Below are 17,196 nucleotides of genomic sequence, written 5' to 3' on the forward strand. Positions count from 1 at the left end.
AAACAATGGCTAACGCTTAACCAATCAGAAAATTCATTTCGCTCTCATCCCGCTATAATGTTGACAGTGACGTTCTCCATGCTTCGAACAGCCAATATGCCAAATTTCATGACTCTCGCTCGGATGCTTCAGATAATATTCTGAATATTCCAGATAATAAGTAAATTTCGTATAAGAATTTGCACTTTCTAATAACGTGTATTTTTATTGAAGTTATACTTCTTATGCGATTTCCAACAAGGTTGTGTTAAACGTTTAACGCTACATTTTTATTGGCCGGGAAATCACGTGGTTGGATGCAGTTTTCCCTCATTCATTTCCATGTTGTTTTGGTTCTCACTAGCATAAAAATAATAAAAGTCATAAAAGTATTGTTTTTCTATAAATATTTTTTTAGTTTGATTTGATACACATACAATTTAAGAGGGGAGTATTTTTTATTTTCAAATTCAGTGGATAACAATCGTAAAAAATGACAACATTCCCACGGACAATGCGACGGATTTAAGGTTATGTCAAGGTACGTCTCTTGTGAATATCAATTGTTTGTTAGGTTTTCTCTTCTGAAATTACATTACGACGCATTCACATACATTACTAATACATTCCCCAGGGCGAGACGATGAGGCAACCACAAGCACTTCCACTGGTTCAAGAGGTTCAGGAGGGGAAAATGCACAATATTACCGTGATTACAGAGCACGGAAGCGAGCGGAGCAGGAAAAAGAGTCGTTGAATAGAACTAGTGATCCTTCTACGACTGCTGATTCTTCTACAATTAACGCCGCAGGTTGCGAAGTTCAACTTCTTCCGCGGGGAGGGACTCCACGCACTATTTTTTTCTTTTATACACATTTAATTTAATGTGAAATTATTTGACTGACTTTTATCGATAAAGGAAACACAAACACCCACTTTTATCTTATAGATTAAATAAAATCTGAATAAACATTACCATCTGTTGAATAAAAATTGAAGAAGGAAAAATATAACTTATCAACCGAATGCGCGAATTTAACATAATTTTTCTTATATATCATTTTATAATACATGTAAAGTATTTCAGACATCAATATACGGTTTTTAATACGATGCATATATTTTCTTTTATTGAAAGAAGCAAGTACTTTCCACGAATATCACCTCAAATATTTTTAAGAAAACTTTTTAAAAGGGCAAATTAATGTTTATTGCATGCATAAATACGTCAAATTTAAATATCGATTCCATTTCCACAGAAGTGAATTAAAAATTTTTACTAGAGCATACTTTTTTTTTAAAAACCGAAATGGTTTGCATAAGGTTTAATTACATATCAAACAAATTTCCGCAAAATTTACTGTCAAAAATTTAAATACATTATGCAACAACTTCAACAACAACAAAAAAGCATACAAATTACTTATTTTCGATAGCCATTCCAGTGCTCCGAAAGCATATTTTTCAAAGTATTTCCATAAATTAATAATTTACTATTTGATTTAGTAAAATAATAACTTCAACAGAGGGTCTTTGTGAACTATTTTTACTTAAAACACATTACCATAGTTTTTAAAGGCAATTTCTCTCCATCGACCAATTCATAAATATCACGTAGGTTCATTAACAGCATGAAATATAGACGCGTTCCCACTTTCCAATATTAATTTTAGAAAACTAAAGAGGGGAAGACAGTTAGGGAAGCCCCTAGAGCCTTAAAGTTTGCTCTACCATTTATTTATTGAAGATCGTGTTCTATCAAACCCTAGGGGAATAGCTAATAATAACTAGGCGGGCTAGACAAAAGATGTATTGAAAAGCAATTTTTTTCCCTCTTCCTAACCATATAATTTTTTATTTCACGTTTTAAATAATCATATTTTAAACATAAAACGAGTTTAAACATGATTCGTGTTAAATTAGCGTTTGAATTTTAATTAAGATAAGCAATTTTTTGTTCTGTATTTGATTACTTAACTCTGATTACTTAATTTCGTTTAAGAGATTGCACACGGACGAATTTTATTGGTCTCTTATATATACGGAATTTAGTTATCTATTATTAAATAATGATTTTTATGTTATTACTTTACTTAAATTTAATTACTTTTTCATTTTAATTCGAAATATTATTTCTAATCGTTTAGGATTTCGTTTAAGAGATTGCACACGGACGAATTTTATCGGTCTCTTATATATAATGGATTTAGTTATCTATTATTAAATAATGATTTTTATGTAATTACCTTACTTAAATTTAATTACTTTCTCATTTTAATTCGAAATATTATTTCTAATCGTTTGGGATTTCGGAAGATTGTTTTTACAGCTTGTAATAAATATTATTAAGAAAGTTTTAGAATTGAAATTTCTAATGATAAAAAAGTTTTTGAAAATATATTTATTTATTGTTGTTCATTGAAATGCTTGCAGGTAAAATAATTTCACGGAAATATATATTTTTTTTTATCGTCGAACCCTTGTAAAATAATCAAGCTATATACTTTCATTGCAGTTTATTTTTCTTCTATTTTAAATTTGAACACATTCGAAACTTATGAGTTTTTAAACTGTTATAAAGCTTTTCTATTCGAAATCTAGAGATTTTCATTTATTAAATATATTTCTATTAAAGTCATTAATTTATTTTATCTAAATACTCTTATGATGAGTGGAATATACTCATTAAACATATCTAAATACTCTTATGATGATATGTTTAATGAGTATATTTCATAGGAGTTTGCCCTTTTTAATTACGTGTATTTTTCGTTAATTTATACATATTTAATTTAATGTGAAATTATTTGAGTGATTTTTATTTAATTAAAGATTTAAAAGTCTCACTGTCGAGTGGGAAGTCACATAAATTTCTTAAAAAAAAACTTTTGGGAAATTGTTAAGGCTAAATTGAAGAAAATTTATTTTAAAGTAATTTGTCAAATTTCTTTGTTCTTAACTTAAAAAGACTTAATTACAGAATTTTTTTACGCCATGAAACTATTTCGCTCCAAGTATCAAGTTTCTAATCGCTGTACAGAATTTACACACTTTATGGTGTGTCATGTAAATATCACAATTTCTCCCTTTACTATGAGCTGAATTTCAGCATAGCAGCAAAACTAACGAACTTAAATCTTATTTTTCATCAGTTTCATTTTTTTATTAATTACATTATCTTAATCTCTAAAATAAAGATGGCAGCACAGTTCTTACTACAGAATAGCACTTGAAACTACTTTAAACGTTTTTCCAATGCGCGTTACCGAAGTCAAAAGTCAATTACATGTTACTAACATCGGGCACAGAAAGATAGATATTAATACGTTTTAAGAAATTAATTAAAGTATTATAAACAATCAATGTATTTCTGAGTTCTAATGTAAAGAGACAGCAAGAAAAAAAAAGCGTAAACAAATATCTAAAAATTATGCCATTATTTTTATAATGAAAATTTAAACTGCTATAAAAATGAGAACCAGCTACTGTAAACTTGCTGACGCAAAAGTTTGAAGGGCCATTTAAACTTTTAAAACGCAGCATTTTCTAACAGCAACAGTTCTTGAAGGAAAAAAAAACACAATTAACGTCAGGTGAAGAAAAAAAGTTGCCCTAAGTCCCTAGAGGCGCCAGAATATTTACCCCCTCATTAAACATGCCCGTTTGTTTAGAAGAAGGAAAAAAATTAAGAAAATAAGTTGTAAAAGAGTTGAAGTATCTTAGAACAAGCAACAAAAAAAAGCTACAAGGTTAAAAGGAAGAAAAATAAAGAAGAAAAAAAAAGTTTGCTTTGTTGAAATTTTCATGGAGCTCCTGTGCTAATGGCTGGGCCGGGTATTTTGGAGTGGACAACAATTGATAGCTTATTCAGCCTAACAGCTTTGAAAGAAAAAAGGAAGTGAAGTGCATTGAAGTGAATGTGAAAAAAAGAACATTTTTTTGTAGGCTTAACTTTAACGTACTCGTCTCAAACAAAAGTTACTAAAACCTAAAGATTCGTTCGACAAATGAAGTTTTGCTTTCATTGTAACATGTATGTAAGATATATGTTCCAAATTGATGGCAAGTAAGACTTACAAATTTAAAACTGGATTAGTGAGTGTAAAATAAATAATGTATCTAAAAATAAAGTATTCTTTTGAAATTTAAGCTACTATAGCCTATAAATTTTGTTCAATATACGAAAATACGAAAATATACGAAAGTTTGGAAGTTAAAAAGAAATAAAAGAAAATAGCGCTCTGTCGTAGCATCTGGTTGAACAGGTCTCGAAGGTTAAGACTTCAGAATTTCGAGCATTACACGCCGGCTATCTTTACTTCTCAGACAAGCAAATATCCATGGATCTAAAGCAGGGCTGGCTCAAAGCCACCCACGAGGATGAAACCCTGGACCTTAACTGTGTCTGCTAAATACTCTGCAATCGAGGTTTAAAGACCATGTAAGCATTCTAAATTAAACTAAATAAAAAAGAAGTAGCATATGTAATCTGTCGGAAATTTTAAAGAAATTTGTTGCAATTTTAGTGTAATTTAAATTAAATTACGCGATATTATGGTACAAGTTGAGCTTAAAGATGGTTCCCTTTAGCAGCAAATTCGCTCAATGTTTTGGCTCAAGATGCTGATATTATGGTTCAAAAATGAGCAGATAATTTAACAGTGTAGGTCATACAAACTTAAGGCAAACAACGTTAAAGAGCACAAAAATATTTATAAAATACAGACAGCTGTTTCGGATGGAAAGTTGCCCTTTGAGCAAACACATAAGAAATCACTTGACTATGGTAAATTACCTTCCTTCGCCATAGCATATTCTTAAAATGCAACTTATAGCATTAAAAAGAATCGCATTTTTAAAGCATACTATGGTGGTGGAAAATAATTTACCATAGCCAGGAGATTTCTTGCTGCTTTCTGAAGTAGAAAATTTACTCACACAGACTAGAAATTTGAATCGCTTTTACTCACAAAATCACCTAAACTCCTTTTACTTGCTGCGAGCTTCCTAACCTAATATGAATTGCAAAGAAAGATGCTGCTATCATCTGTGATTGCATAGAAGAATTACTGAGTTCGTCATTTTACCCTCTATATCATCTTAATCCCTTTTCTCAATTTACCTTATTATTTTACCTAAAGTGTATTTACCATATTAAGCTTTATATATTTAACATATTTACGTCATATGTTAAAACTATATAAAACACCCTTTTCTTAAAACTTTTCCATAACTGTCGATGGAATTATTTCACATTTACTTTCAAACTTGTTCTCAACTGACGCTAAAGAAACCTAATTCCCCACACAAAGTATTTTCTATTTTAACTTCGCCCCAACGGAACTTAACCCTGATGAGAAAGTTTTCTAAGTAAGAATTTTAATCATACCCTGGATCTCAGAAGTATAGTAATTTTATTTCAGAGCGAAACTTATCAAAAACTTATTTTTAGGATCATTAGTGAGTAAAACAAGTTTCATAGTTCTTCCTCTTCACTGAATTTCAAAAATGCTTTCCGCTGGGAAAAGTGTTTTTTTTTCTATCCACATCAACTTTTAGACGTCCAACTTTTGAGGGTTAAACGTCGCTTTCCTGACAGATTGTTCGCAAGAGTACCCTTCCCCATCCACAAAATTAATTAATTAAAATTTCCTCCTTAAGTCACGAACTTTAAACTTTTGTGTTAGAAAGTAATTAATTGCACTCTAAACGTGATAGACTGCCAAGATTTGAAATTTCAGTGACACATAATGTGATGCGTGATTGCTTACGGATAAAATTGATTGGAAACGAGGAAACAAAAAAGTTGCTCCAAAATTCATTAAACTATGAATGTCGTTACACTATAAAATTTATTGAAGGATTTAATGACGTTAAAATACAAAATTCATGTAATTATAAATAATGTTAGTCATTGAATTATAAATGAGGTTGTGGCATATATAAAATTTATTGAACTATGAATTTATTTAGCTATTAACGGTGTTGCACTATATAAAATTCATCCGAACTATAAATAATGTTAAACTACTACAAAAATCTATCGAACTTTAAATGACACTATACTATAAATTTGTTGAAGTGCAATAACTTTATGACGCTAGGTAGCTGAGTGACAGCTCTTCGCGCTCCAGTGCCACAGGTCCTGGGTTCGATCCTCGGGCTGGGCAGGGTTGACTCAGCCTTTCATCCCTTCAGTGGGTCGATAAATGAGTACCAAGCATGTTTGGGAACTAAACACTGGGGGTTTCGAGTTCGGCTGACCACTTAACCGGAACATCTGCTCCTGCACCCCAGAGCCCAAGGTCAAGAAAACTGAGATGGGCACAGTAGACCTTGGCCCTCTATGGGCTGTCGCGCCACTGAGTTTAGTTTTTTAGTAGCAATAACTTTATATACTATGCAAAATACACCTAAACTATAAATAGCCCTAAACTACAACAAAAATTATACTATAAATGACACTATATTATGAAAGTACAAATAGCTTTTTACACTATACAGAATTCATTTAAGCTATAGATAATGTTAAACTACTAAATCTCTCGAACTATAAATGACACTTTACTATAAATTCGTTGAAGTGCAATTAATTTAATTCAAAATGTATTCTAGTTATAAATAACTTTAAAATATAACAAAAATTCATTGGCTTATAAATAACACTATTTTAATTTAAAGTACAAATGACGTTATACACAATACAAAATTCCTCTAAACTGTAAAAATAATAATATCACAAAATTCTATTGGTCTATTAATGATGTTATACTATAAAATTCATTGAAGTACAATGACTGTTATACACTAATAAAATTTATACAAACTATGAATTACGGATGTCTATAAAAAATCCATTAGACTATAAATTACATTTGAATCAGATACTGAATGTCGACATGTGCCAATGTAAATGAGAAATAATGATATTTCACAATTAACTTAGAAATTCCCGGAATGATCATTTGCTGATGTAATAGGAAAAAGATGATATTCCACAAACGTTAAGAACAAAAGAACCCGTATGACTGGTCAGAGATTTCGATATTTTGTAGGAACACATTCACTGTCAAAATGCCGTCAGATCTCTCTGATATCCTTTCATACAGGCATACGATTTTATGAAATGCATTACTCTAAGACCATTCAGTTTCCACTGCTTAAAAAAAAATTCTGAAGATACTAAATATATCATTCTTAAAGTTCCGTTGAGCTTCATTTCGGAGTCAATGTAGGTTCTAAGTTTTTTTTTTTTTAACCGAATTTAAGTAAATCAACTTTAAAGATTATAAATTGAGATTAGAAAATGAAGAATATGGATTAGTTTTATTTTTTGATCGCACATTTTCAATTTTATATTTTATTTTGTAACCAGTGTTGAACAGTCGATCCAATTCTGAGTTTACGGCTATCAATGTTCAACTCTAAAGCCTTGTAATTTTGTACACAGTCCAGAGGACAAGGGAACCCCAGGATCAAGCATTGGATGCAAACTAACCTTCGGGGAGGACTTTTTGATGGAACAAACCCGCATTTGCTTTACGTGAAGAGAAAAACCGCGGAAACCTCCCACGATTCATCCGACAGCAAGGGGATTCTACCCCATAAACCATCTACCACTGAGGATATTTTAAGTCAGCACTGAGGACGGTGAGACCCAGTAGCAGTATTCGTATCAACAAGCCACCGCTGAGATTCTAACTTAATCCATCTCACTGAAAGGCGAACGCTCTACGCACTAAAAACAAAACGCAAATTCCTTTAAAACTTATATTATTTTACTTTAAAAAACAATAATCAACAACCATATTCACTAATTCAACAATAGAGCATAGCTAGGCCGGGATAGCCTGGTTGGTAGGGCACTAGGCTCATGTCCAAGAGTGCATGGGTTCGATCCCCGTCTGCCGAAGACTCCCAGTGTAGTAAATAGTGACTGACCCACATTAAATCTGTCGAGTCGTAAAGTCCTCCATGTTCCCATAACAAATCAATACCTCTGGGGGTACTGATCCAGGAGTTTCTTTGTCTTCTGGATTGGTTCAAAATTTCAAGGCTACGGAGTTGAACATTAGTAGTCGTAAACACAAAATTAGGCTAGCTGTTCAACGACAGATATAAAATTTTAAAAAGTAGAGCATAGCGAATATTCCAGGAAGACAAGTCAGCTCGTCCGTCGCAATCAGAGTTAAACTCGAAGACCAGCTATAATTTCAATATATAAAGGCATCCAATAAAAACTGAGAGTAAACCCAAGTAAAAAATCAAGACATATGTTTACTAAAAGAAAAAAGATTATGTTTCAAAATATCTTCACTCATGTGATATGCATCGTTTAACCAACTTTTCAAAGCTAGTAGAAAAGCATCTTTCTGAAAGCTGCTTCAAAGAACCCTGCATGGGAAACACAGGGTTCCCCGTCAACGTCAGAAACAGCCTGAAATTGCACTGTGAGAGATCTGTACTGTAAAGAGGATGTGGCATGATCTTCTTATTGCATTTACTAATATATTGTTGCACAGAAGTAGAGACAAACGGGCGAGGACAACGAATATCGTTTTTTCTTCCTTCCACGGAACTCTTTTTTTTTGTTCCTCATTTCTGTGGGACAAATAAAAGCATTTCCTTACATAAACATGATAGTAGAAGAATTGAATCACCTGCTTCATTCAGAATATTTATAAACGTTAAATTAAAAATCTGGAAAAAATTGCTTTCCTACTTTTTATTTCCACCTTCACGGTATTGCCATTATGTAAATAATAACTCTCAGCTTTTATGGAATGATCTATTTCTAATTATCATCTTGATGTAAAAAATTATCTGGATAAATAACTTAAAAATGGGACAAATAACTTAAAAATTAAAAAAATCGCCAATTAAGCGAGATTTTGGACATGCTATCACAAGGTAATTTTTAATAATTTCTAAAATGAATGTTGCAGGATAATTTTTAAAAGGAACATTATTTCTTAAGAAATTAAATTATCTCATCACGAAATAACTTTATCCTAAATCCTGTTACGGTTAACTTACTTCTTTTTTTGAATTTTTGCTCTTTTTGAAGAAATCAATAACTAAATAAAATACTAAACTGAATATTTTCAAAGCCTATCGATAATGCAACCTGCCGATAACATGATAGATGGTATGCAAAGGTTAACTTACCTGGATTTTCCATTAAACTATCTTAATTAATTTATATAAAATCACGAACTTCACGTAATTGGATAAAACGAAAACATTTTTTGGCAATCAATGCTCCTTCGAACAAAGTAGAGTTTTAACTTTCGTGAGCATTAATTATTTAAAAGTTTTAATTAATTCGCTTAACAGACAGTTAGACATTCAATTTTATTTTTTTCTATAGTCATATTAAAATTCTTTCCTTATCTAAATTGAGAAAATTATCAAATAATTAATTACAATTTAAATTCGTTAGAGCTAATGAAGGCAAAATTATTGGGTACGAAGAAAACTTATATTATTTAGCAGTCTTTTAATTAAACTTATTTCAAGATTTATTTCAAGAGTAATTTGTTATTAATTTTAAAAATGGCGGGGAAGAATATTGAATTTCATAACTTATAACGCGATAAAATATTTTACTGCTCATTCATTTAAAGTTTATTTTTGATTTTTCATGAAAAATAATGATTTTCAGCCTATTTCACCAATTTTACTTTGAGCATAACACAAAGTCCAGCCCCAGAAAAATCAAATTCATATCTTATGTCAATATGTTTGCCGAGTGGGAAAACTGAAATGATAATTATACCTGATTACTCTTTACAAAACATCTGTAAAAAGAAAGTTGATAAGTAATTTTTTAGTTGTGTACTTCTTCAAAATTACAACTGGTTAAGCCATTTTCAGCCTCTTCTCTGCAGGCGTTGTACAAAGCAAGACCAACACCCCTTTTAGTCTTGAAAATCTTTATCTCAAGTGCAGTGATTGAAATGTCAAGGAAAAATAGCTAAATAACAATTTATCTAATTGTTATTTTACTACATCCAAACAAAATAGTCAAATAGCAAGAGATAAGATGGTATTCAAACTGTTAACTGTGAGAAAAACCGTTCATCAACTGCTTTCACGTATACAATTAAGCAACCAGAATTTTATCGCGCCAACTAATGAAGCCACTTATTTCTTTGCAGCTGGGTACATATTATAACCGAGAGCGCTAATCTGTCATTCTTATGGCAATCAGAACGGGGATTTGAGCCTTAAAGTTCAGTCAATTTCCTTCAGCACATGAAGAGTTTCCAGTATCCGGCACTCACCAGTTTGTGACGCTGGATTCGTTACGTATTGATGGCAGCACGATAAAGCTGCTTAACGCAAAAAGTTTAATATTTCTCATCTCTTTTACGATAGGTAAAACAACCAAATAAATTAATTAAACCACATTCCACGGTTCCTTTGATAAAACACAACTCAACCACAACCTAACTTCAATGTCCATTACCTAAAAAAAGCCGGTTTTATGATTTTAAAACCAAGCTAGTTGTAAATGGCTAACAAAACTCAGATATAAAACTATACGGTTTTTGGATCGAACTAGTAGTAAACGGTTTCAAAACCATAAAGGTAAAAGTTGTACTTTTCCGTAAAATGTGCGGTTAATTAGATGAAAAGACTGCTGCTCTCGTTATTTAAGAATGGAAATTCTAACCGAGCAGTGTATTAAAATTATTTGTAAACAAACATATGATATTAATTAGTTACGATTTCCAGATATCGTAATGCAATACTTTTCTTCAAACAATGACATTTACTGTTCTGGGATCAAGTTACAGAAACAACAGTACAAATATAATATTTGAGAAATTATCTTTATTTCGAACGTTTATTAGTCCATTTCAGCAATATCTTTGATTTATTCGCTCAAGAGATATGAGTAGCTCAAACTCTCCTCCAGAACAATGCCCCTAAATCAATGAGAGAAACTTCTTCTGATCAACAAACTAAATGATGATCAAGAAAGTGGATCCTTCTTGATGGCCCCGGCATCAGCTGCAAACGTCTAATGAGTGCGATATGGTCGATAGCAACGCCCTTTTGATGCTGTTATTGCGGTTTTTACCATGTGTGCAAGGGCCTCTGCACTTGCTACCCTCTCCCCATTGCCTAATATTCTGCTTTCTGAGGGTACAATAGTAATGAGCCCCTGCAATGGGTTGTTGAAATCAGCAATGAGCACGTGCCTCACTTAGATGTGATTGCTGAGGTTGAATTGAGTATAGAGACTCTAGGGTTTTCTTTGAAAGGGTTTCTTTCTTAGTTTTTCTTTTACGGTAATAAGTTATTTTTATTTTAGCTCCTATACCGAATAAAAGTTGATAATATAAGAAATTTGTATAAAAAATTAGATTGTTTTATATCTAGTACCAACATTATTTTTTTCAAATGAAACATTCCTAATTTATCTTTGTGAAAATGTTACATGTGAACGTTGCGTTTAACCCTTTAACGCAGATGGGACGCAGGTGTCCCCTTTATATATTTTTTTTCTGACACTCCTAATAGTCAATATGAAAAAGATTATAAGAAAATCATTGAAAAATTATTATAAAATTATTCACGTATCGTTTCAAAATTCTACTATATACTGATCGATTCAGAAATAACACCAACCAAACATCATCATCTTAAAACTGTGGAAAAAATATTTTAAAAAAACTTCACGTGAGTGTGCTTTGGCGCAAAATTAAAATTCGATTTTAAAATTTTGACAGAAAAAAAACTATTGGTTTCTGAATCGAATTACATTTCCTTAAAGTTGTAATCAAATTGATAAGAATAGAAATAATTAAATTAAATTTAAACAAATATTTATTTTTTATTCAAAATTAGAAACTGTAAATTTAAAGAAAAATTCTTCAAAGAACTTTTTTTAAAGAAATATATCAGTATATTTTAATGTTAATATTTAAAAAGTTCAATTTAGAAAGAAATAAAAAATAAAAATTTAAAAATATAAGAAGCATCTAACTTAGAGAATATTTTTTCGTTTAATTCTGTAAATTAATTCACCCAGATTTTTCTCCTAGATAAAAAGCCCAGTGCTCGCAACTGTAATCACCTTTAGAAAAACTATGGGAATTGAAAGTTTATTTATACTGTTATCATATAAAGTTCCCTAACTCAATTTGGGACTGAACAGTACACCCATTTCTCTGCTCGTTACAGAATCAGGCTAAGGTAGCAAATCTTTAGGGTTCGAACCCAGTCATCACTAAAAATTATATCTATCTCATTGGTAAACTTACATCTCTCTAACTCTTCGACAGATGGCATCATTACACCATTTCATTTTGTTTCACGGTTAATTTTGATTGGACAAACTAATCGCCAGAATAGCAAACAACGTCAGAAACGAAATTGAAGATAAAATTCACGAGCATAACATTAAGTTATGGTCAGAGGTCATATATTTTACGAGAGAAATTAATGAGCAGACTTGTACTTTTATGGTCATGATTGCTTTACGGAAATACATTTATTTATACGGTCAGTGACTGGAATTCTTTTTGTTCGATACTAACCGTAATCGAACGGAATAAAATTTCAAGAATGTAGCTCAAGGAGTAAAAAAATAATTTTACTACTTAAAACTTACTAATTTCTAATTATGGCCACGAACAATAACAACAACAGGAAAATAAATTTTAGCGTATGTATATCTCAATATTTCTCAGTTAAATGTGCGTGACAATATTTCGTTTTATTATGCTTTAGTATTTTTTATATATTATTATTTTTGTTTTTCAAAAAAAAAATAATAATAAAGTTAAGTAAAAATTAGCAATTTCAACATATACATGGCTGTTGTATTACTGGTGACTAAGGGGTTTAAATATGAGCCTACGACTTGCGGTTAAAAGCATTAGCATAAAAAAAAGCAAATTATAGGTAAATAAAAAATTTTAGAATGTGAGGGGAAAAAAACTTGTGCTTTGAAATTTACATTTATTTTTGAAAGAATCAAAAAAAAAGTTAAGTTTAGTTAAAAAAGAAAAAAAAGAAAAAGAAAATAAACAAAAATAGAAAAATAAACAAAAATAGGAAAAAATAAGCAAAAACTATCAAATTAAACATATTAGAGGCAGCTGTTTTTGAAAAGACGATAGCTCAAGGAGTTTAAAAATAAGCTTACAACCTTTAAAAGAAAAAAAATAATTAATAAAAGCGAATTGCCCTGGGTTTAGAAAATAAGGCATCATAGGGTAGAACTTAAAAAAAAAGAAGTCAAAGTGTATCTTTTTTACAATATTTTTTAACGGCATTGCTTGACATTAAATGTTTATAAACCTTTAAAAAAGTCGAAAATAAGTATGCAGCATCACAGTTTACTTTATAGACCAGACTAAAATTTAATATTTAAACAATAAATAAAATTAAGTTAAACTGAAAAACCTACATATTCCATACATTTAAAACTCAGATACGAAATTGATTTTTTTAGAGTTACTTCATTAATAAATTGATCTTTACTAAATAAAATTAATTTTAAAATCAAAGCTAACGTTTATTCTATTTCCAAAATATGCCTAAAAAATTAGAATATAAATATGCGGCCGTTCAAATGCTGTGGCTATCGATCAATTTAAAAACATCAATATTTACCTGAACGTCAAGTTAGATCCGAAATTCGATGTGGTTATTAAAACACCGCTTGGTCACGGAAACCTTTACTGAAATTTAAAAGGGAAAAATCAGCCTCAAAATTAATTTAGTTTAGACGGAAACCCCGGTTTCCATAATTTTTGTTTTTTAAAGTTTTAATATTTAGTGTTGGTAACGATCTTTTGGAATATTTAATATGGCGATGAAGGCTAAAGATTAGAAGAACGGATATTAAAAATAAAATGAAGCGAAGTAAATGGATAAAAAAAAAATTGAAATCATTAATTTTAAGCCGGTGGCGAAAGTCAGTTTTATTATTTTTAACCAATATTAATCAATTGTGGCAATATGAGGATATGCGCTTTAAAAAGAATGTTCCATCACAAAATCGGTAGCCATTTTAGAATTAATAGGGTGCAGGTGCTTTTTATTTTGTGCATTATTAAATTGTAGATAAGATGCTCGTTTTTTTGCTCTGAAGACAAAGCATGTCTTTAAATTTAATCATATCGAAAACGATCTCTATCTTACTATTGTATTACTATTGCATTACAAATCACTTATATTTCGAAAAAAATTATATGAGTCATAAATAGTACAATCCACCCTCCCCCCCCCAAAAAAAAAGAAGAAGAAGAAGTTGCCCCACTTTACTACTCGATTCATAGATATAGAGTATATTTCAAGATACGCATACGTATGAATAACGTACGTATGAATAACATACATATGAATGAATGAAGCTATAATAATTAAAATAACGTGATTATGTACAAATATTGGCAGAATACAATGAAGTATAAAATGTGACCCAAAAGAGATAATTCTTCTGTATTTTGAATTTAAAGAAGGTTACGAACCAAAGGAACCAGAACTATAGGATGTCTATTTTTGTGCCATTATTTGTGCTTTATTCATATTGTTTGAATTAATAAGTAATTCATTCATTATAAAAATCCCAGATTTTTATAATGAATATCAACTCAATTTGAATCAAGCAAATAAATTTATTTGATTTAAATCTCCGAAAATATCTGGTTCTACTAACTCCACCCCGACATTTATTTGAAAAAGTTTCCAGATTTAACTGAGTAAATCTTAGTTACATCTGATTCTTACAGGCAAACTAATTAATGAAATATATGCTATTTTGCACTGATAAATAAACGAATAAGTACAAGTTTGAAACTTAATAAAGCAAATTTAAACAAATGAACTTACAAAATGTCAAAGTTGTACTGTAGAGAAATTAATACACCAATTATGGAAATGAAGAAATTAGCTTGAAAAACTTTAAATTTTTGTACTTAATAACTTGTCAAAGGTCAATTTAATTTTATTCGAGTTACGCTAAGAAAAAACACAAATCTATCCCGCATACTAATTTACTAAGTGCTAAGTTATTATAAATAATTTGTATATCAAACTAATTTTTTGCTAAATTTATCCACAGAGTGCTTGATATTTCCTTAAACACTTTCACGACATTAAATTCTATTTTGCAATTAACATGCAAATGCGGTGGGCATAATATCACAATAACTTTGGATAATTGAACTTGCAGTTTATCCAGACAAATCAAGTTTCAATAAAACTTACGTTTTAGATTAACACAATTTAGAATGCCGTATACTGTAAAACTTTCGGACAAAATTTTGGCAAAAAGCAATACAACTCAGGTTACTGGTTGTATGTTCTATTTTTAGAGTAAAATTGTTATGGAACAAAGGTATCCCGTAATTTTTATATACAGTTATATTTACTGTAAAATTACTAAATGCGCAGTAACTAAAAAAATATTACTGTAAAAATAACAGTATAAAATTTTAGGATACAAATAGATTTTACGGATGCTGCACTTAAGATGCCAGCACAATTCATTATGGTTTTAACTAAATATTTTACTGTGTAGTAACTCTTTATAGATGGTTTCACTCAAACAATCCTATTGATTTGCAATAATTTAAACTAGAGCTATCGATCAGAATTGTTTCAATATATTTATTAGTTTTAACATTAAGGATTTTTAATAGTAGCATTTCTCTTTCATATTAATTTAACTCACTTTTCTGCACAAAAAAATGCTTTATAAGTTATGAGAAAAAAATTTTTTTTGAAGGTTGTAGTTTTTATTTTAGTTAGAAAGAAAACAAAAATACATATCTAAACACAGGAATGAAGCTTCAATTAGCACACATGAAAATATTGATATTCGGTTCAATAATAGTATAGCCTTAAAATATGTTTTTAATTTTCATTATTTAGATTCTTTTAATGTTGATCAAGCACTAGAAAAGAAAAGAAAACAGCAGTCACTTTAACGACCGGAAAAGTAACACAATAGATTTTGCGTCACTTTTGTTTAGGAGAAAAAACCACTTTGTATGCACGGAATTCTCAAATCCTAATTTAAAAATGTCATTGAAACACTCATTTTATAAATATATTGTACCTACTACACACATCAGTCAACCCAGCACATATATAACACAGGCCTGCGATGAAAAAAATACAAGAGGTCTGACAGCTGAACTTAATATATTTTTTGGTGCTGAAATGGAAAATAATAATGAAAAATGTCCATCACGTCACGTTTTTTAGAAAAATTCAATTTTGCTGGAATTTTTATGAACATTTACCATAAAAAAATTTTCGTTTCAGAATTTCTTCCCTTCTTGACTGACTAGCATTCTACTTTGATCAAATCTACAAAAGTACCCCTCTATCACTACTTCCTGTCACTGTCCCTCTCTCTGTAACAATCTCTTTCTACCAATAGCGCCGCGAGAATCCTTATTTAGGTCCGCTGACCTCTCAGAAACCCTAGCAAGCGTGATAGGGAGTCATTTTAAAGTTTGCTTTTTTCTGTGCATTTCGTGAAACATGGCTTTGAGTTCAAAACATTGTGAAAATTTCCCAGATGACTTTTGTTATACATGCGGCGAATATAGTGCTGTTAAAAATCGTATGAGGAGCATTATAGATCATGTAAGACAACTTTATCTCGCATATTTTGACATGAAACTCGGAGATCAGGACAAATCTTGGGCACCTCATAAAGTTTGTGTGCAGTGTCTCAATGATCTACTCTTATGGCATCAAGGAAAGAAGGCTGCTTTACGATTTGGAATTCCTATGACGTGGAGGGAGCCCCCAAACCACTTTGATGATTGTTATTTTTGTTCCTGCCATGTTTGTGGGTATAACCGGAACAATCAAAGACTAATATCTTATCCTGATAGCATTCCATCGGCCATACACCCCGTTCCTCATGGACCTGATGTGCCTTTGCCCCCAGCTGAATTACCAATAATCTCTTCAGAGTCTTCAGACTCGGAACATCCAGAAGTTCAAGGCTCCGATATCGAATATAAACCATCTCTAGCTGGTTTACCTCAGCCCTCCTCTCAGGTTGAGCTTAATGATCTGACTAGAGATCTTGGCCTTTCGAAAGAGGCAGCTGAATTGTTAGGCTCCAGACTGAAAGAAAAAAACTTATTGGCCAAAGGAACATCATTTTATTGGTACAGGAATCGTGAAAAGGAATTTATTAAGTACTTTGATGAAGAGGAGAACTTGGTCTAT

This window comes from Parasteatoda tepidariorum, chromosome 2 (genome assembly GCF_043381705.1).
Source record: "Parasteatoda tepidariorum isolate YZ-2023 chromosome 2, CAS_Ptep_4.0, whole genome shotgun sequence".
NCBI classification, from domain to species: Eukaryota; Metazoa; Arthropoda; class Arachnida; order Araneae; family Theridiidae; genus Parasteatoda; species Parasteatoda tepidariorum.